The 20,847-nt window shown below is 36.5% G+C and overlaps 1 long non-coding RNA gene across 1 annotated transcript in view; it reads left to right on the plus strand.

Moving 5' to 3' along the window:
* The window catches only part of LOC113486003, a 117,522-nt gene that overhangs the window by 8,639 nt on the left and 88,036 nt on the right, over positions 1–20,847 (plus strand). The window lies entirely within an intron of this gene.

A 20,847-nucleotide genomic window follows, 5' to 3' on the forward strand; every position in this document is an offset into this window, starting at 1 on the left:
ATTTTTTTTTTTTTTTTTTTTCAACTTTAGATCATCAGAACAAATCCATCTGTAATTGGTAATTAAAAAGATTAATAGTAATGGTGTAGGAGGCAGTGACTAACAATGAAAGAGAAGAGACCGTATTTCTCCTTTTGCAGTACATGCACATAGGAGGTAAATCCATAAGACAAAAAATAGGAAATCATTTTGCATCCGTATAATAAACATGCCAAACTTGCTCCCAAGAGATACAGTTAACAGAAGTTGGTTCACACTAATTTAAACGTCCCACTCCTTGGGGCAGAGATTTTTTATTTTGAAAGGAGATTTAGTGGTCAAAAACTCATGCCATGAACTAATTAACAACCAAAAGGGAAGTATAAGAAAGAATTTAAAACCATTTTCCAGAACTCTGTTTTTTTGTGTTTCTTGCATCACTCTTTGAAGCAGCTTGTGATGCTTGTTTTTAAGGTAGGATTTTATTCTAGGAAGACTTTGTTATTTTTATGCTGCATTTTAGAAATAAATTTCCTCAAGCCATATTTGTGGTTTGTATTCCTTTTGAAAATAATAATTTTGGTGTATTTCACTGGTTCTTGGAAAAGTCAAAGCAACATGTTGCCAGGAAAAATATGTATGCAGAGCATCTGAGCCAGAGGAGATTTAGCACTCATCCAAAAAGGAAACAAAAAATGTACCGATTCTTTGGCCTCTAGCAGCATCCCAATAAGGCTTGTAAAGCGAATGTTTTATATTCATAAAAATACTAGCAATTGATTTTTAGTTTACACAGTGCAGCAATAAGCCCTGTTCTGACCGAGTCTGCATCAGGAGGTGGCAATTTATCTTTTTAATGAAAATTACAAAAAAGGAAAATATTTGTGTAAGTATAACACTATAATCACTGTGGATGGGTATATTTCTGCTCCCATGTTAATCGCAAAGGATTTACCATGATTATGCAATTTTTGGTCTTTGAAACCTTCCTCTCATATATACAAGGTGGGATTTGTTCTTGTTATTGCTCTCCTTCAATAGGACCCAAGAGCTGCTAGTATTTGCAGATTAGCGGGTGCTCCCAAGGAAGTAAATTCGTAAACTCAGCCAAGTAATATTTGCACCGCTGCCATTTTTGGGTACTACCTCATATAATCTTTGTACACACGCCAAGAACTAAGAGGAAGCTTTCTTGACCATGGAGCAGATTCTTACAGGTAAGGTGAGGGGGAAGGTAAAGTAGCATGACTAAACTTTTCCATTTCTGCTGTTAATAGCTTCTGGTCTTGGTCCAGTACCCTGTGATCCAATTTCTAGGTTATGGTGTGTGTATGATATATTTTTTTGTCACCTTAGAAACGTGAAAATACTTACTAACTGGCTGAAGAACTTCATGGTGACTGTAAAGTATTTTTTTTGTAGCTATGAGCACCCTGAAGTTTATAGGCCTAAGCACGGTAAAAGCTACAGATGAAATAGCTGCATATGCAGATTAGCACATTTATGTAACATGCTGTCAGTGCCAGACAACTAGCCCATCCTGCACAGAAAGAAAGCACCTTGTGTTCCAATCAGTGTTAGGTGACATGACAAGGCTTCAGCTTCTGTGTTGCTCTAAGCATCATGCAAGTTTTCATAACTGGTAAGTGGGCAGACTTACTTTCTGAATATCAAATCTGCAAGTGTTTGGTGAACTCAGTGTTGGATTTACTGTAGGTACATTTAAAAATCTTTGTTTTACTATGCATCTGTGTGAGTATTCCCACATTAACGTATAAATATAGTTTGATGACAATGTTCTACAAGTAAAAATCGCGTATAGGAGAGACACAAAACGAGCATCGGATAAAAGTGATCAGAAAAATGAACTCCAAACAAATAAGACGATAGTGCAGAAATATAAAACCCAATTTATTTTCGGATATACCTGCAAAACCATTGTTAGTCCCATCAAGTGATGGTAGGCGATAGGCCGACATGCATCTCACTTGCTTTATGTCAGGAATGAGAGGTACCATGTTCCCAGAATACCATTGCAGGCTGATCTCCAGAACACACAGGGTTTGGCCCAGCTCCAAATTAATCTCTTTAAAAAAAATGCTTATTGCATTTAATGTCAGAAAAAAGTTTAACAGATCTCATTTCCCCTTTTAAGTTGTTCTATGATGAGGACGGTAACTGAAGACACAAGGGAGAAGTCCATAGTCCTTTACAAATCTGAGTCCATTATACATAAATTATTTATATTACAGACCGAGGTGAAATTTTGGTCTGTTGAGCACTGATTTTTTACAGTAGAGTGCAGAGAAATTATTCAAACCAGGTGTTTCTGTAATTGCAGTGCACTAGGGACAATGCTGAGAGCTGAACGGATCACAAATTTACCCTTTCAGCTGAACATTGCAGTGGTTTAGTGTTAGTATGCAAAGCAATAAAATAAATTACATTGAAAAACAAGGCAGGCGGCTGGCTTTAAACTGCTGAGTTTTGATTGCACTTTGTGTCTTTATCTTTTGTTTGCTTTTGTTTGGGCCTTTATACCAGTATAATGATATGAAGAGAGGAAGCTGTCTGTTAAAACTGAGAGAAAACTACTTGTAATAGCTAAAATTCAGCACAACTACAAGGTGCCTGCTACTTTGGTCAGTGGCCTAATGTGTGGTATTCATCAAGTAATATATTGATACCCCAGAGCAGGCTAGTTTGCCTCCTTACTCTGCATAGGAAGAAATGAAGAGAAGAAGGAAGGAAAAAAAAAAAAAAAAAAGAAAAATCAAGTGTTACTTCATAAATTTTGAAACGTTGAATAACACTTCACTTTAAGTACATTTTAATGCATTGCCACACAGTACTTGCACATAGGCTAGGCTGCTTAATATAAGTCTGATCTCCTCTAGAAATGTAAAGCACGAATTTTCTACCACACCAATTTGAAATTGAATGTGGGTTATCTGCCTTGTATGTGTACTGATTTTTTAAAAGAAAAGACCTGTATGTGACCCGCAGAGTTGCTATGCCAATGATGTCTTGGTCTTTTTAATAAGGTATTTATGAATACTTTCAGTGAAAATACTGTCTCTTGGTGGAGTTTTTCATTTGATACCACATCTGGGTCTTTCTGATAGAATATGAAATCTCTGACTTTTGACACCTGCTTTATAGAGTCAGCCTGTGTTTATAATTTCCAAGTAATATTTGGAAGGCTAGAAAAATATGAAGAAAGCAATCCATGCAGATAGGTCTCTGGATGACAAGAAAAGATCATTAAACCTTTCAAAGTTTGGCCAACTGAATCCCAGATCTTACAAGTTAGCCACCAAGACAAGTCACCAAGCTTAAAAGTAAACAAAAAATGAAGACATGTCTAATTTAGCTGCTGCTACTAATATGGCTTGGGTTTATCTTTGAGATCCTTACTGAATACCCTTTGATTAATTAAATGATATAATTTATTTTGAAGTTTTATTACCATGAGATTATTTCCTGTCTATTTCAGAAAGATTTAATAAAGTTGCTGTGACAAAATCTACAGGACTAAAACAAATTAAATCACTGTTAAAGAGTGGAGGAAGAGTGAATTTTCTTCTACTTATGAGCTTCAGCTCTACAGAGGATTTTATTCCTTTTTTTCCGAGCCAGGACAGACGCTATGCAGGTTTTGGTTCTACTTATATATTTGGCACTTGTATAGGATGTGATTTCAGCGTGCTGGTGTAAAGGGCATTTTGAGAAAATAATAGCACGGTTTTCACATGTGCACTTCTTACTTGACTAAAAATTTCTTGAACTGGTATCGTGACTGAATCTGGCATGAGCTTTCTGTTAATATGCTGAGGTCTTTGGACAGAAGATTAATTTGTTAAACCACATACGTGATCAAATCCTGAAAATAATAATACTGCAATAGTGTCCCATGTGGAACTTGAACATCTAAAAAGGAAGATTCACCAGACTCTCCATAGTCTGATAAAAACTTGTTTATAAAGATTTTTGCATGGACAACCATAATATACTATACAGACTCTTCTAGAATAAGTGGATACTAACAGCTACACCTTGCTTTAAATAATATTTTTGTCACAGTAATAAATAAATACCGCAGGGAAAATAGACTGCTATTGGCTGTAGAGAAAAATGTGCAACCCTTTTTTCACCTGTAAATGTTGTTTCATAATTTTGAACACTTTTTCTTACAGTCCATAATGAAGTAAAAGATTCTTTTAATTGTAACATGCTTACTAATAATTTCCAGATTCCTTTGTGGTTCCACTCCGGTAGTTTACTGTTCTGTTAGATTTTATGTAATACATCATGGGTCCTGCTACTTGCTCTTAAGCAATTTCTCTTATATTACCTGAGTACTAAGAATGAATGAAAATTAATGTATGTCAGACTCACCTCATAAACATAGGTGATTTTAAGTAAACATGTCTGATTCCTATAAAATGAAAGTTTGAAGTTAATACATCATCTCTTAATTTAACCTGCCCTAAGATAGTTTTTGAGTGTTAGCATGCAATTATGATGAATGTAGAAAACATACAGGCTGTGTAAGGAGCTTTGTCTTTGAACCAATATGCATTAGAGCCAGGGTGAGCTTGATCAAGGATGGGTTTTGAGTGAAATTTCTGGATCTAGAAAACCCACATTATTCTAAAACAGAAAACAAGATTTGAATTGATTAATATTTATATTTATTAAATATTAATATTTATAATATTAATATCTCTGCTATACTAACTTTGATAAGCTTGCCTTGTTTACAGGCTGAAGTAATTCAGTTATGTATGAATCCTTATATTCCTTTTGTGTACCATTTGCATTATACTGTTCATGAAGAAGACAGAAGCCTTCATGCTTATAACTCAGGTTCTTTATCTGAATTCAGCTCCATCATTTTCAACATACTTTTTCCAGTAAAATGAAAACTTAAAAGTAAAGGAGGTGTCAGGAATTTCCTGGGTACCATGTATCCAGACAGTCTTGGAAATGAATCTTGAAAAGCTGTTTCTGCAAGGAGTAGGGATGTAACTTTCAGTGCCTCATTTCATTGACCTTTCAAGCTGTTGAGAGTTTTAAAAGCTTTTTATTCTACCTTGAGTTCTAAATGTTTAAACAAAATGCAAATATACAGTCTGATAAGGGGATTGCAGGTGCACAGGAGATCACGTTACGGCTGAGATACTGATGGAGTGTTCGCTTCTTGTGAGAACTTAGTCAGAGTCTTGGTGCAGGCTGTATTCCAGCTTGGTGAAAGATTCCACTTTTGTTAAGAGAGGCTCCCAGTTAAATTTACTCACAGTGATTGTCGGCACAATGGCAGTTCAATTCTCTACTTACTACAAATACACAGTACATGCCTATTTTCTTGGTTTTCATCCCTCTCATGCAATCCCTGACAAATAGCTTAAGAACTGCCATGTAAAATCCCTTTCCCATGCAGCTTTCCTTTTTCCATTCAGCATTTAATTAATGGAGCACTGAAGGGTGCAGGGAATTTAATGTTGTCATTTGAAGGGCTTTGCACAAGCAAGAGCCACAATTTCTGTCCATTAACTGTCTGGGGAATATGTTGCAGGTGCCCAAGTGAGATAGCTGCAGGTGGTTGATGTGAACACTCCACTCTTCCCCAGTGAGAAATTCCAACCTGCACACACTATGATTTGCAGTCCCTGTGTTGAACATCTCTGCTTTTGCTTGCTGGTGGGAAACTAAAATTTCAGCTGAATGCTGTACGCCTCAGCAGAGATACCCATTCTCTTCCAGTATCCTCATAAAACATGCTAGGAAGAAGACAGTCTTGCACCCTGGCATTACCCTTGGGTTGCAGAGTGTAGGATGCTTGCTTTGCCTCACAGTTCCTGCTACTAACAGGAATAGGTCACTGATATGCATCTTCAGTTCCTCAAACTCAGGAGGCAGTTGATGTTTTCTCGGTGAAAGTTATTGTTTAGATCTTAGAAGAAATGTTTAGATTTTAGGGAAATGGGACCTATTAGAAAAGAATATTATCCTTTAATCCTAGGCTGAAGCCTGTGTTTAAGAAACATCCACAGAACATGCAGAAAGTGCAAATGAGAGAAAAATCAAGCAGCCACAGCAATTCGCATGACAGAGTAGGGATGTATGCTCAAGAGGCTCCTACATAGGCCATCTTCTATAATCTGTAACTGTCAGACATCCAGAATCAATAAAGGAAGGCAAATCTAATGAACCTGAGGCATTCAACAAACAAAATTTATATCACAAAGCTTAGGAGCTCAGGGCTTGGCACAGTGCAGATTTTACACTGCCTTTTTTTCACCTTGTTCTCTGGAAGAGCTGAGTAGAATAATAGGCAAAGAATGTGGGGGGAATATATAAAGGAGAACATATAAGAAGCCAGGGGATGTGATTATTCCAAAAAAGAGAATAAAATAAAAGCAGGAATAAAGGCTGCCAGATATAAAAATACTTGGGATGACAGCTGTATCTCAAAGGAAATGTAACAGTGAAAGCAAATAATGTTTTCTACCCCGACAGTATATCTTTCTTCTACTCTAAATCCAATTATAACATTTTTTTCCTTTGTCTTTCCGATCTTTTTATGATAAAGAAATAGTTCATCTGTCTTAGCTGGTTCCAGGACACTGATTGGAGTAGTGCTTCCAGCAAAGTATTTTAAAACGTGCTTAATTTGAAATCCAGCTGTAATGGGGTTACTCGTATGCTTAACATTAAGCATGCACTTAAGTGCTTTGTTAAATTAGGCCCAATATTTACATCTTCAGTGTTTCCATAGCCTAATAGGAACTTAATCTTCTAACACAACACACTGAGTTTGCATATTATGTGAAATACTACTGCAGGGATTTGACAGGCTAAATTTAATTGTAAATAAGGAGGATTAATTCAAACCCCAATGGTGTCATTGAAAAGATTCCTACTGATTCCCATAGTTCATGCATATAGAAGTGTTAGATAAATGTTCCCTAGGAGAAGAAGTGGGAGGTTCTTACAAGCTACAAAACAACAGATGTCTTTGTTCTATATCAATCATTTCATCTGAGATTATTCTGCAGTAGGACTCTGCCCATGACGATTTAAATGATAGCAGCTGCGGAGGCTTTAAAAAGAGTCCTCACTGCATTAACTTTATGGGGTAATGTTACACCTGAACTGAGCCTGTCTTCTGGGAAGCACTGGGTAAGATGCGAGCATAACACAAAGCACAACAAGAACATCCGTGGAACTCCAGTCATAAAATACAGAAATTATACTGAGATGTTTATAGTCCATTTTTGATGGCTTTGGCTATTAGAAAGATAAATCTTTATGCTTAGTTCTCTCTGTACACTATAGTGTTGCATTGGCTGGGGGTACTTTATTTCTGTACTAACTTTCAACAAAATTTTGCAAGGAAGTTCTGGGGTTTTTTGGAGAGAGTTGTAATAATGAGCTGGGCAAATATAAGCTACAGTTTACATAGCACCTCTTGTAATTTTCAACATCTGAAATTATTACAAGGATACCCCTGTTCCAGTGTTTGTCATGCAAAAGCCTCTTATTTGTCTTTATTTTTCTCTTGAGTTCTGTTTTCACATGCACCTGGTGCTTTTGCTGGGTATCTAAGCTTGTGTAATACTTTGAAAAGCAGAACAGTCCCACAATCCATTCTCTCTCCTTAGCAGTTAAGATGGCATTGGGAACAACGTGGAATGGGAGAACCATGGGAAGGAAAAAGGGGTGTTTTGTATGTGGAGAAATCCTAAACAAACTAAAAAGTTTCTGTAATTTTGTAGTTTATCTCTAGAGAAGGGTTCACAATGTTATTGCTGCCTCTGCCTCGCTCTTTCTTCCTTGATTTCCTTCTGCAAAGAAATTTGTAACATCTCTTGTCCATTCATTTCTAGTTCTTGAGACCTGAATTTGTATTTTTGTCTGTACAATACCCAGAGTCTGATTGATTCACAAAATGAAACCCACTGAGCATAGGTAAATCAGCTGGCAAGGCTGTAAAAACTGCAGGAAGAAGATGAGGGCTTTGGCAATTAGTTATTTATTTGAGGCATTTGGAATTCCTAACGGCCCCATTAAGAATATGAACACCGCTGATCTGTTTGCTGCACAGTGTCACAGGGAAGTGCCTTTACAAAGAATTTAAACCAGGGATAGGGTAGTAACTGTGCCTTATTGGCTTGGCTTTTATAAACATCAGTGCTATTAGTCAGAGAGGTTGGTGCAGTTGTGCCAGTTCAATTACAGCCAAGGCTGGATCTATGATTTACGCGACGTCCTTCCTTCACAAGAGGCTGTGTGTAGGTGCGTGTGCATTCACGCATACACACAGGCTGCTGAAATTCTTACTGAACACTCTGAACTACCAGGTGCCCTACTGACAAAATCTCCTTGCTCACTGGGAACAACACTTCTTCCTGGACACGGTCCAGAAGCTGACTGCTGTCAGCCCTTACCGATTTCAATGGGAGCTGCTGTTTTGGCACTGTTGGGAGACAGCCCCGCTCCCCGTCTAAAAAAAAAAAAAAAAGTGTTTTCCTTTGGCGTTAAAGTTCTGTGCCTGAGTCCCAAATTCTCTGTTTGCTGAAATAGACTTTGCGTTTCTGGTGATTACAACATTAGCATGCAAACCATGCAAGTTGTGATAAGTAGTTCCAGAGCTATTTACTAGCAGGAATATGTAACGTCAGATGAGGCTTCTAACTGTGAGTATTCTTTTAAAAATACTGCCCGTAATTCTGCTGCAACCTTCCTGGTTTGTGTATGTAAAACTGACAAGAGTCGTACCGTTTGTTAGCTACAACTGCCGTATTATGTATATTCTTCTCACTCCCCTGAAAAATCACAACTGTTGTATATTCCAGAGAGACCCATTTTGGAAGAAACAATAACATTTAAATTGTACATTCATTTAAGAAGCGTTACATACTGAACTATATTTTTTCTATTTTAATTGGGAAACTTTTGTAGCAGAAAGTTGTAAAGTACCAGGATTCCAAAACAACTATAAAATGCACATCAACGTCTGGAACCATGTTGCTGTAAATGAATCAAATGCTGTAATCAAACCTTTTTACACCCTTAGGCAGTATCTAATTTTAAATTAGAAATAGCCAGGCAGCTAATTTACCTCCTTCCTCATTTTTATGTTCATCAGGGATTGACAATGGGGAATAAACTGAATCACTTATATTCCTTTGGTCACGGACTGGATGTTCACATACACACCACAGACATCATGGGTTGTCATGTCCTAGGGCTGGCACACAATTTACAGAAATGAAGATTAAATGAGCTGTGCATTTCAGACTGGAGTGCTAGTTCTGCTTTTGTGTTTGTATCTGTACAGCAGTCTTCATTAGCCAACCAATAAATTTTTAGGCTTCAAATTTAGTAATATATGTAAGACGCTGTAGAAATTACTGCTCCAATTTTTTACTGAAGTGTATATTGAAACGGAGTGTTTTAATAGGTTATTTGCAGCTGTTAGTTTTGCTGCACTTCAGAAAACAAAGCTGTTGTTTAAAATCTTCATACGGGTATTGAAGCCTTACTTCAGATGACCAATTAAAATATTCATGCTTGTTTGTTGTTTTTGTGTTTTTTTTTTTTTTCCCAGAAAGTAATGTCTTACAGAAATGGTGTAACAAGCCAGAAAGAACATTTACATCTATCTAGTCTGACCTATTGCAACGTAAGCTATAGATTTATTTTTTTTTTTCTCTCATAACTCATTGATTCATGGATGTCTACAAAATAAGTGACCTGACATCACTCAAATTCAGCTTAAGATGTCTTCAGTGCATATTAGTTAGAAATGAAGGATTTCTTTCTGAAGATTAAAGTTAACATTTTCAAAGGGAGGCAGAGAGGCAGTTGGAAAGGAAGAAACAAAGCAGCCTTTGTGGTATTAATTTATAATGTCAGTAATTCAAAGTATCTCTGTGTACCAAGTAGCCCAAGAAGCTTTGAGATCAATTGCTCTACACACCTTTACAGGATGGAGCAGGAGGAAATTCCTTTTTTATTTTCCTTCCAGATTGAAACTCCAAATCCCTGCGAGCAATGGGAAAGTGGAAAGAGAAGATCTGTAAGGAATGATGAACATAACCCCTTCTCTTGATTGTCTTCCTGCTGGCAGGGATGCTGTTCCCTCCTCCAGAGACACTTTGTTCAGATTGTTGGATAAGAAAGACCTGACGTTTATGCCAGCAGGAATGATACAGTCTGAAGTAGTTCAGGTAACAGCCCTGAATGACCCAGCACATTAACATCCCATCATAAAACTAGAGGAACCAGTAAAAACAACAGCAGTAAGTTGCTTTGCTGGGTAAATCTGAGATCTCACCGTTGGAAGACATGGCAAGAATTGAAGGAAAGAAACTGTTCTCCACCAGCAACCATTTGATTTTGAGATTTACATTGCATTTCATCCACAGCTAATTAAGGTTAGCTCCAGTGGTAACCACTCGTTTCTGCATTAACAAGAAGAGAAAAGCAGTCATTAGGAATAAGATGATCCATGTGGATCTATTAGGATTTGTAGCCCTAGCCCCTTTTCAGTCTGTTGGATAAAGAGTGTATAACCAATGCTATATGATACGTCTAATCCAGCTAGATTCCTTCTCTGTTTGTTTTCACTTAATTTATGTGTTAAAGTATCTGGATTTACAAACAGCAGAAGGCACTGTGATGGATCAACATCACCAGCTATGGCCAGAAACCCATGTGTGGCTGGTATAAAAAGGTAGGCTGTAAGGTTGGCTATCAGGTAACCCTTGCTCCTGGGAAGCTTTGCTACTTGTATGGTTTTTGGTAACAGAAGTCATAAAAAGAGATTTGAGATCAGAAACCACAGTGCATATATATTTTGGAAACCAAGTAAAACCCCAAACCCTAAACAAAACTTAACAGGCATGGAGGAGGGAATATAAGGATAATCTTTCTGTGCAGAATGAAATCCATTTTCTGGTGTTTATTACTAACTTGGTTTTCACTAGAGTAAATATGAACTTTTTTTTCATTGTTTGATTTGAATCAGTGCATTTTGGAAAAGGGTTTGTACTTTCACTGTGATTAGTTCTGTCTTTGTCTAAGGAGAGTGGTGTGAACCATTCTGCCCATGTAAAGACTCGGATTTTCTAAAGCATCCATTTACTTCAGAAGCATGGTACCTTTGAAAGGCAAGCACCAGCACTGGGAATGCTGGAAATGGCTTTCCCACCTTTAAATGAACTTGTAATTATTAGAGAAAGTTCTGTTCAGGTGATTTTGGGGCCATCCATCTGCACACTTAGCCAATTGTTCCTACTGTTTTTCTTGTTAACACTTACTAGGAGCTTTGCTTGCCTAAAGCAGATGTCATATATGTCCATTGTATACTCCTGCAGAGGAATAACGAGAAAAAAAAATATTTTAAAATGGAATAACAGAATTAAGAAACAAATGCAATAGAGCTCAGTGGGAAACAGGGACATACAGGGATCCTTTCATAATATAGAAAGAACTTTGAGAAGAAACAAGGTTAACTAGGTTAAAAATCACTTTCTCTAATATAAGAAATGCAATCTAAGCTTAATTTTCATCAAAGATTTGTTAAGCACTTGGCAAGCAAATATAGATTTTTACAGGCATTCTGTTTCAATTTTATGTGCAAATGACATTTGGCAGCAGTAACTGAAATACAGCATGATTTTCTCAGTTATTTCTATTCGTTATTTTGGTTGCTTGTCACCAGCCTTTGGTTCTCTCTTTGGCTTTGTCTGTGAACTTTCATAGAGGCATTTTAACTCTTCAGTTGCCACCAATTGCTTCTCTCATTTTTTGACTTATAAGAATGTAGATCTCATTGGACATGCATTTATTAATAAAATGTGAAACTTTAAGAAAAAAACATGAGTGGTTTTGATCAGATTCCCATTTGATGTCAATGAAAAAAACCATGTTGATTCCACATAAAACCAACCCATAGGAAGCCCATGCTAAACACTTCTATTGGCCTCGGGGGGGATTTTATTTATTTTTTTTTTTCCCCAGGAATGATGTCTAAAGTAATATACAATATAGATTAGATAAATTTAGATGTGATTTACATACAGCAAGAGGCCTAATAGAGCTGCAGAGGAATATTTTTGGAAGTGAGATACAGGCAGTGTTAATGGCAAAGGGAAGAGATGTGACCCTCTTAGACTCTCATTATGTTCACACCATGACACAGGATTGCCAGGAGTGTGGCAACTGAAATCTATATCTAAACTGCCAGGAGTATTCATAAGTGCAGTGAAGGTCTTGCTGTTAATGATGAGCTCGGGATTTCATCCGTTCTCCAAATTGTTTAAAATAACTAAAATTCCCTTCCGAGCAAATATGTAGAAAAAAGTGATTGGTTTGTTCTGTTTTCCTTTTTTCCCTGTTTAGCTTGTTCAGAAAGGTGAGTCCTTAAAGATGCCTGGCCTGGGCACAGACAATGAAGTTAAATCATACAAAAGTTGAGGTAGTACACAGTGCACTGCCCGATTAAAAGAAGTGGTGTTATCTGTGTGTGGTGGGAGTGGTGGTGGTTGGCTGACATTGCAGAGAAAGACATGAAGCTAATTCTGGAGGCATGGTCGAAACTTTCAGAAATTTTTCAGATTGGATGAGACTTGAGAAGATAAGTGGCATTCATAGGTCAATTGATTGAAGTTGTAGAGTGAGCTAGCAATGAAACTACATGTCTAATACTTTGAAATATGACTATGCTTTTCTATCTGTATACATTCCCACAAAAAAGCAAAAGCACCCCACAATCTTTCTAATATCTTTCCTTAGAAAATCACTGAAAGATAGACGGTGTGACCCATTACAGAGAGATCACGGAAAGCCAGGAAGACTGGCCCATGCTCACTTAAACTTGTAGTGTACAGAGGAAATGAATCAGCTGCTTATATATCCCAGCGTAGCGCACTAGTCTCCAGACCACCCTTTTTCTTTCCTAGGTCCTATTCTGTCTCTTACATAAATCAGTGTGAAAACTGCAGTTTGCTGTTATCAGGTCTGTGTAAAGTGTTTTTTAAAGTCTGAATTACCTGTGATCTTGAACGAGGGTTGCCTTTTACTCTGATACTGCCTTTTACTGTGTCAGTTGTAACAAGGCTCTAAATGTCTGTCTGCCCAAACCTGGGGTTCCATCCCAACCAAAATAAATTGAAAAAATGCAATTTCTCAATGTGTATAACATGATTCTTTTAAAACCTATTAATTTTGCTTCTGCGGCCCAATTTGAGTAAAATAACATTGATACTTGCTTTTTTCTTTCATCAAAGCCAATTAAGAACTATGATTGAGTATCATGAAATGATGAATGTTTCCTGGGTGAGGATTAGGAAGAGTAGCCCAGCCTGCCTCCATCTCAGAGAGCATGGAAATTCAGGGGGTTTTCTGTCATCAGTGACTTAGGAAAACAAAGAGGAAACCGAAGCCAGAATTTTGGTCTGGCAGACAGAGTCTAGACAGGTCTCATGTATCAGTAGAAAGATGAGATAAATATTGAAGAAATATTATTCAGTCTAAAATAAGATCTAACTGCATCTGTTGGAAGTGGAGATTTTATTCAGAGGCTTGGGGAAGAGTTGTGTAGTGAACAGCATGCAGCAGGAGATGTATGATTCATTTCACAATGAACCCCAAGTGCCAGGTATTTTATTACCTTACACAGGGAGTTACTTCCAGAGGTAGTAAATTTTTCATTTAAGCTTCCTTTGTTGGCTATAATCCCTTTGATTTCTTTCTTTAATTAAATCATACAAATTTTCTGGCCGTTTTTCCTTTGTTCTATTTAACCACTCACAATCTTTAATGGTGATGGGCAGAGAAAAAAATAAATGCCTGACAAATATATCTTGGCAGCAAAGTCAACTACAGTAAATCCTGTGACTGAAATACCAAGTTGTACTCTGAAGGATATTTATTGCATTTAGCCACCCCAGAAGACAGCTCTGAAAACTCTAATCTCCTCCAGAATCCCAGATTAGATACAGTAATACGATAGGAGAGAGATACATTGTTCTAGAATGGATTTTCTTCTATATATTGAATCTTTGGTTAGTAACCTTTCCGGCAGTTTATAGAATTTGAATGTGCCAGCAGTATTTCTCTAATTATAGTCTCTGGGTGTAAGTTCTATCTCATGTTCCATCTAGTGTAGTTATCTATTAATAAGATAGTCTGTGTTCATTATTATTGTCGTTTCTCTTTCAGTAATGCAATGTTTGTTTAGGGCTTCTCTGTTCTTACTCAAACCAAGTTTTTGTTGATTTTAGCAGGCACAAAGAAAAAGATGGTTAACAGTTAATCTCAGCTATAAAGAAAAGACACTGATTATAGTTAACTATAATTAAAAAATTAATTATGTATTATGTATTTGGTATTGTATGTAAGAGATAACTGACAAATAACATGGGCTTATCTGGTTATATATCACCAGTCAGTGATGTATATTCAGGGAAATGAAGTGTCTGTCAACACACAGATGATAAAACTCTGAACTTTGCATTTTGATGATTTTGTAGTAGCTTTTACATTTATTTTGACATGGAAGTTATCTGAGTCAAGTTTTTAATTGATAGATGAACCTTAATGTTCTCATGAATTGTTTGCAAGCAAAAAGGCATTTTGAATAAATTGTTTACATTTGAGTTATGTTCTGGAATAAATAATTTTCTGAATGACTGATGTACTAGATAAGGAGTTTTAAGATGTGTATTAATAGAAAATTTTGATTGGTGTTGCAATAAACTAGTGAGAGGGAATCATCCGCAGATCTTCAATGAAAGCCAAAGCATGCTTTTCATAAATGCTCCAAAAAGCTTTGGTTTTACATTCTCAAATTGTATTTTCTCTGATAATCTGGGAACCTAGAATCTCTAAAACTGAACAGTGAGCTGAGCAGAAATTACTTGTTCATCTGCTAGTGAGCCTAAGATCACAATGGTTATTAAGAGCCTGTGTCTAGGACTTGTCTGTAACACATCAGCTGTTCTACTTTACTGAGGGAAGTTGCAACGTGTTCTGTGCTAAGTGAGTTTGTGAGATTTCTCAAGACAGGTAGCAATGCCCTAGAACTTCCTCCTACAACTATAAGATGCAGGTTAGAAAACTCATTGTTAACTCTGGCTCTTGTACGTAACCGCTGAAACCAGTGTAACGTAAATACTAGATCCCTGGATCCCTAACTTAATGATATATTTCTTAAATAGTTGTGTGTTCTGGTGTAAATGCCTGACCCAAAAAATCATTGTTGATATACAGTTTGAAAACAGTTGAATTTTGACCAGCATAACATTCACATTTTCGGAGGATCTCCAGATCCTTCTTTCTGAAGACAGACCTGAAGTCTCAAGCTATTTCAGGTCTGAACTGAAGTATTTAATTTGACTTCATACCATAAAGAATTCTTCAGAGGCATGAATGTAAATAGTTGATTGTGAGCTCTTCAGAAGAGCTTCTAGGCTTCAGGCTATCTTGGAAACAAAGATCTGCAGGGAATTACTTTAGAACTTCACATGTCTTATTCCTGGAAGAAGGGAGTCTGAACCACATCAGTGCCTTTTTCAATCATTTCCTTGTAATGTTGCAATAAACTGGTTTTAGAATTATCCATTAACTCTAAACTGGTTTATATGATTGAAATTTGTTATAGCAAACAAGGTCATTCCTCTTATTTGTTAATTTAATTCAATTATAACTGGAACATCCTTTTAATTTAATAGTAAGGTCACAGTTGACATTACCTCCATTATAATAATAGTCATAATAAGCTGTTGAACAATGTGTACGGGTTAAGAAAGAAAAGCTGGTGGGAAGTGTGACTTCAGCAATGTAGCCTTGTGAAAACCAATAATTCTACAAATGCAGCACACCACCTGCATTTTCTTGATTGCTTGAATAAATTATACAGTAAATTTCAGATGAGTAATGGTATGGTATTCCTCTTTTCAAGTATTTAGGTTAACAAAGAGTAATCTCAGTCTTTGTACTCCTGAGGGGTACAAAGGCGGGGTGGGGTAACAGGAGGGGTGGTTACACAGCTTCTCCTTGTCACACGATCTGCAGTTCACACTAACCCAGCCAGTGCTAGCAGTTGGTCTGTGGCTGCCTCTGGCCCCCTTGTCTGCTCTCAGGATTGTATCTTCTGTTCCCTGTGATTTAATCCGTCACAGCTACTGTTAGTTTGCTGCATGGAATGTGTTTTGGCAGTAGAGTTTGCTCTTTAGAAGACCATAAGTAACTCGGTGATTTGTAAGAACAATTTACTTGACAGTTTTGATATAGTGCTTTGTAATTAGATGTTGGTTCAATTGTCAATTCAATTCAAGCAATACTCTGTCATCCCCAAATCCTGTAGAAATGTATGAGCTAAAGACTTTGTTAAATGAGATAGCTCAGTTTACTGACAATAAGATGAAGTTCATGAGTTCGAGTTGGATCTGTACTGCTATAACTGATAACTATTTACTATCTGACATCTTGTGACAGTGTGACTTACCCCATGGAAAAATCATGGTGGTGGGAAGGGGACTGAATGGTTGGCTCTTATGAAATACTAATTGCCTCATAAGTAACTGGATTAGGGGGAGTATGGGGATTAAATAACTAAAATCTAGCTCAATCTCACAGTGAGAGAATATTTAGCTTGTCTTTTGTCCCTTCCACAGTATGAGCTGTGCAATCTTTATTTTGTCCTTTTAGATGCTCCAGATACATCTGTTAGTATGTATAAGATGCTCAGATGCAATGATAATGATTACCCTGAGACACATTTAAATAAGGTGCTAAAATGAATTTCCACTTTAGCTCTAGATTTAAAAGGATGCAACTTCAGTTTTATCCAAATCACTTTGAGCTGAAGAGTTGTTGCGAGATGCTATAACATCCATCTTCCTATAAGAAAATGTGAACCCTTCCATATATTTACCACTAAAGCTATTGCCAGTGAAACATCTTTGATCATATAAATACAGCTCTGTTATAATTTCAGTAGCTGTCTTCCTACTAAGTGGTCCCTGATATCTCAAGATGCCTGGATAATTGCTTGGGGAGAAGAGCAGAGCTTGCCTGTTGTTATTACATTAAACTTCAAAGAGTTATTTTCTAACTGACTCTGATTCTGACACTTCATTATTAAATTTGCAGAAGTTCTAAGCCATCATCTCTGGCACCTTGGAATGGAGCTGTATTTATTCACTCCACATATGTACCATGTCATTAGTCTACTTTACATGTGCTAGATAAAATATATATTAGGAAGAGTTCTCCAAAAATAGTGAAAGAACAGCTGGTTTAGGTGCCTAATTGCTAGCCTAGGAATCAAAATAGTTCATTTTTTTTACCAGTCTCAAGCACTGATCTTGGGCAAGCAATTTAATCTTTTAGTGATTGTTTTCCAGCTGTAAAATGAGCATCTGCTTTCCATCCTCTGCCTTCTCTCTGGTAACATCTAAGTTATATTTCTTTAATATATACAGCATCAATTTTATAGTTTTTGATTCCTGAGGAGGTTTCCAAGCACCACTCCAATGCAAGTGATGAACCTTGCAAGTGATGAACCTTGCTTTCTAGTGCCTGTTTTGTTTAAAATTATTTGAAGGGTTAGCAGATGGCAAGTCAGAAAGGATTAGGGAGGGAGTCAGAGGTGTGTATAGGTGCAGAGGTTTTTAGCAGGTGTCACTTTTATGCCAACCCTTTTCCTCTTTCCCTCTCTTTACCAGGACTTGTTACAGATGCAGTTACAACCAAGCTATAGCCTTTTAAAAGCATGCTCACAAAGGTGGGTATGAAGTCAAAATAGTAACTTGAAATAGTAAATGTTCATAGTTGCAATAGAGGGGCTAGAAAAATGTCCTGCTGAATTATAAAACTCTTGCTTTTTTGTCATGGAGAAACAGCTTCATTATCAATTCTGTTTGAGAGAGTAAGTGAAATGAAATGAAGTTGATGTCTTGGGCCTGTACTAAGTTCTTAAATGAAGAGGAAAAAAAATATTTCATGTTATGCAAAGCATATGTGACATCTTTGCTGTCACTGCTGGCTGTGAAGCTGTTGAGGAAAAGCAATGTTCCCTGACAACATTGTATTGTAGAGTTGAAAAGATTGTGTGAGCTCAGATAAGTATACCTTAAGAATTCTGCAGAGGAATCTATCTAGGAAAGAAAAACCTGAAAGTATTACAGGTCTAAATTCCAGAAAAGTGAACCTTCCCTAAAAAAAAAAAAAAAAAAAAAAAGGTCTCGTTATGTTAAAGGTTACAAAATTCCTTAAATGCCATGAAAGCTCAGGGCTCCCTGGCTCAACTCTCTAATGCATGTTTTTCACTTAAAACATGAGAAAAAATTGTGATTTTTTTTTTTTTTTTTCTGATAAAAATGTCAGTGCAGAACTTTTAAGGAGCTTCTGAGGCTTTTACTCTGTACCTTAATTGCCTCATCTGTAACATAAGGGTCAAAATGATACTTGGTGAGATGCTTTGAGAATTTTGGGTGAAAAGGTATCCAAATTCTAATTGCTAGTAGTGTTACAGAAATGATGCTCTCATTCAACCCTTTCACAATGAATTTCCTTTTATTATTGGTTTAAATCTTTTTATTGTACAACAATCCTAATTGGTCTTAAATTAATTCTCTCCCTGAGAGGGAGCAAAAGCCTAAGGATTATACATTTTAGATTTCTATCTTTATTCGCATCTGAAATTGTAACGAAGTAAAGAATTCAGAGATGCTTACTTGTCATGTTTGATAAAACTACACGAGAATTTGTTTCTCCTTCCAAGACAGCCCACTGCTTTTTTAACTGTATATCAAGACGAATGCCCTCAAAACAAAATTTTCAAGATTAATCTCTGAGATTAAATAATTCCTAATGGCATCACTTGACTAATGAGAATAAAAGGTGGTCCTCCAGAGACAACACAATGGAGAGCAGATAGGCTCTGTAATAGTTTTATGCAAATAAAAGTGCTTTGTATTGCAGTGAATGAGAAATGAACACACCCAGCTATGGCTTCTCAGATAAGAGCAGGCAACATTTTAGAAGTGCTTTGCTAGAAGTTCAAACCCTTGTGTATTTGTGTCCTCGTTTTTTTTCTGCGTCAGTCAAAAAAATGTCAAGAAGGGGTGAAATGGGTAGTAATTTCCATACATTTGATTGCGTGAAGTCCTTAGCATCATCTCTAGGGATAACCAGGTGGAATATACATAAAATAAAAGTTAGTGATGTAAAGGCCCTTCTGGCTTCAAGCAGTATGAAGTCACCCTTGGTGGAGAAAAGTCCCTGCAAAAGAATTCTCTGCTGTTCAGCAGATTGCATGGAGCTTTTTCAGAGTCGCTTCGCAACTGTGAAAGAGCAACCTGATTAACTGAACACAAGAAAACTTATTTGTTAAAACTACATCCTTAAATTATGATAGAACCTATACAATAACAATCAAAGAAAGGTTGTGCAGAGAAAATTGAGGCAATTTATGATTCACTTTAATGATGAAATTGCTGCTCTGTGCAGTTTCTAAAAGGAGAACATCTTTAAAGTGCTGAGCAAGCACTGCCTGATTTTAAGGCAAGTTACTGGAAACAAAATTTGTTCTAACTTAGAGAGTAGTTTGAAATATCTTTAAGTACTGTTTAAGATAAAGAATACATTGAGCCTGTTTATTACTGAAGTACTGTGGTGCTTCATACGCAGAGTTGTCGAGTTTACTTTAGTAGTCCCAAACTTACCTTTTCTAGTATGGGTAATATGTTCCTCATCCAAACTGTTATTGTACTTTCCAGTACACTGTTCTGCTTTCATGATGGGTCTAAAAGGCATTTGGAAAAATTCTAATTTGAAAAATGTATATTCAGAAAGCACAAAGGATATTCCTTCATCTGATGCATTTCAATTATTTTTCAATGAAGATTTATGCAAACTGTAAAGATTTTTACATCTAAAAAAGTATTCGTAGAATAAACCACTTCTAATAAGTGAACAAATCCTTAAGTCTCATATTTGATTCAATAACTCAGTGTGGCTATTTTGTAATTTGTCTTTCTGTACTTTATAAGGTTTGTTGCAAAAATACCAATGTTTAATTATTTGTATAATTTCTGTCAATTATATATATCATCTACTAATTACATTTAACTAGGATTTATTAAAATTAGTTATAATTTTCAGATAGCATTAGCTTTTTTTAATTATCTCCTTTACTTTTAATATATTGTGCTGCTACTGAGCTCTCTCCAGCCTATAATCCCAGCAGCACTTTTGATTTTTTTTTTCCCTGCTGGTTCCTATTGTACTGAATTTTCTCTGAATAAATCCTGATCAGATTAGTGGGAGAAATTTGTACTGGTTAGGTCATAGCAGAGTAGAAGCCCTCAGAACAACAGGACTAAAGTAAGTTTTGCAGTTAGGTTCAAATATCAAAAAAGAGATAGTGCATAAAGTTCTGCTTTTATGTCCAGTTCTGAAAGTTCTGGGAAAGTAAAAAGTGCTCATGTAAGGATGTCTCCTGCTAGCACCAGTACCTTAAGGCTGTCAATCAAAGAAAATAAAAAATGGTTGTTGTTTGAAGGCATAGATTTGTCGTTTCTTTCTGGGGTTTGTAACATTACAGAGAGTGCAGTTTTTAGAGAAGAGTAATTTTGTTATCATTAAAACACAGGGGTGGTTTGGGATTTTCTTTTTCTGAAGGTTTTTCATTGGCTTTCTGAGATTAGGAGAGGAAATGAGAATGATGCTGAAAACAGCATATTTTCCCCTTGAATTCTCTTACCCTAATCAGGACTGGTCAAAAAAGAGGAAAACCCGGATGGAAGCAGCAGTTGTGAAAGACATGAAATACTTCTCTTGGAAGTA

This window comes from Athene cunicularia, assembly GCF_003259725.1.
Source record: "Athene cunicularia isolate RWA chromosome 15 unlocalized genomic scaffold, athCun1 chr15_part1, whole genome shotgun sequence".
Classification (NCBI taxonomy): domain Eukaryota; kingdom Metazoa; phylum Chordata; class Aves; order Strigiformes; family Strigidae; genus Athene; species Athene cunicularia.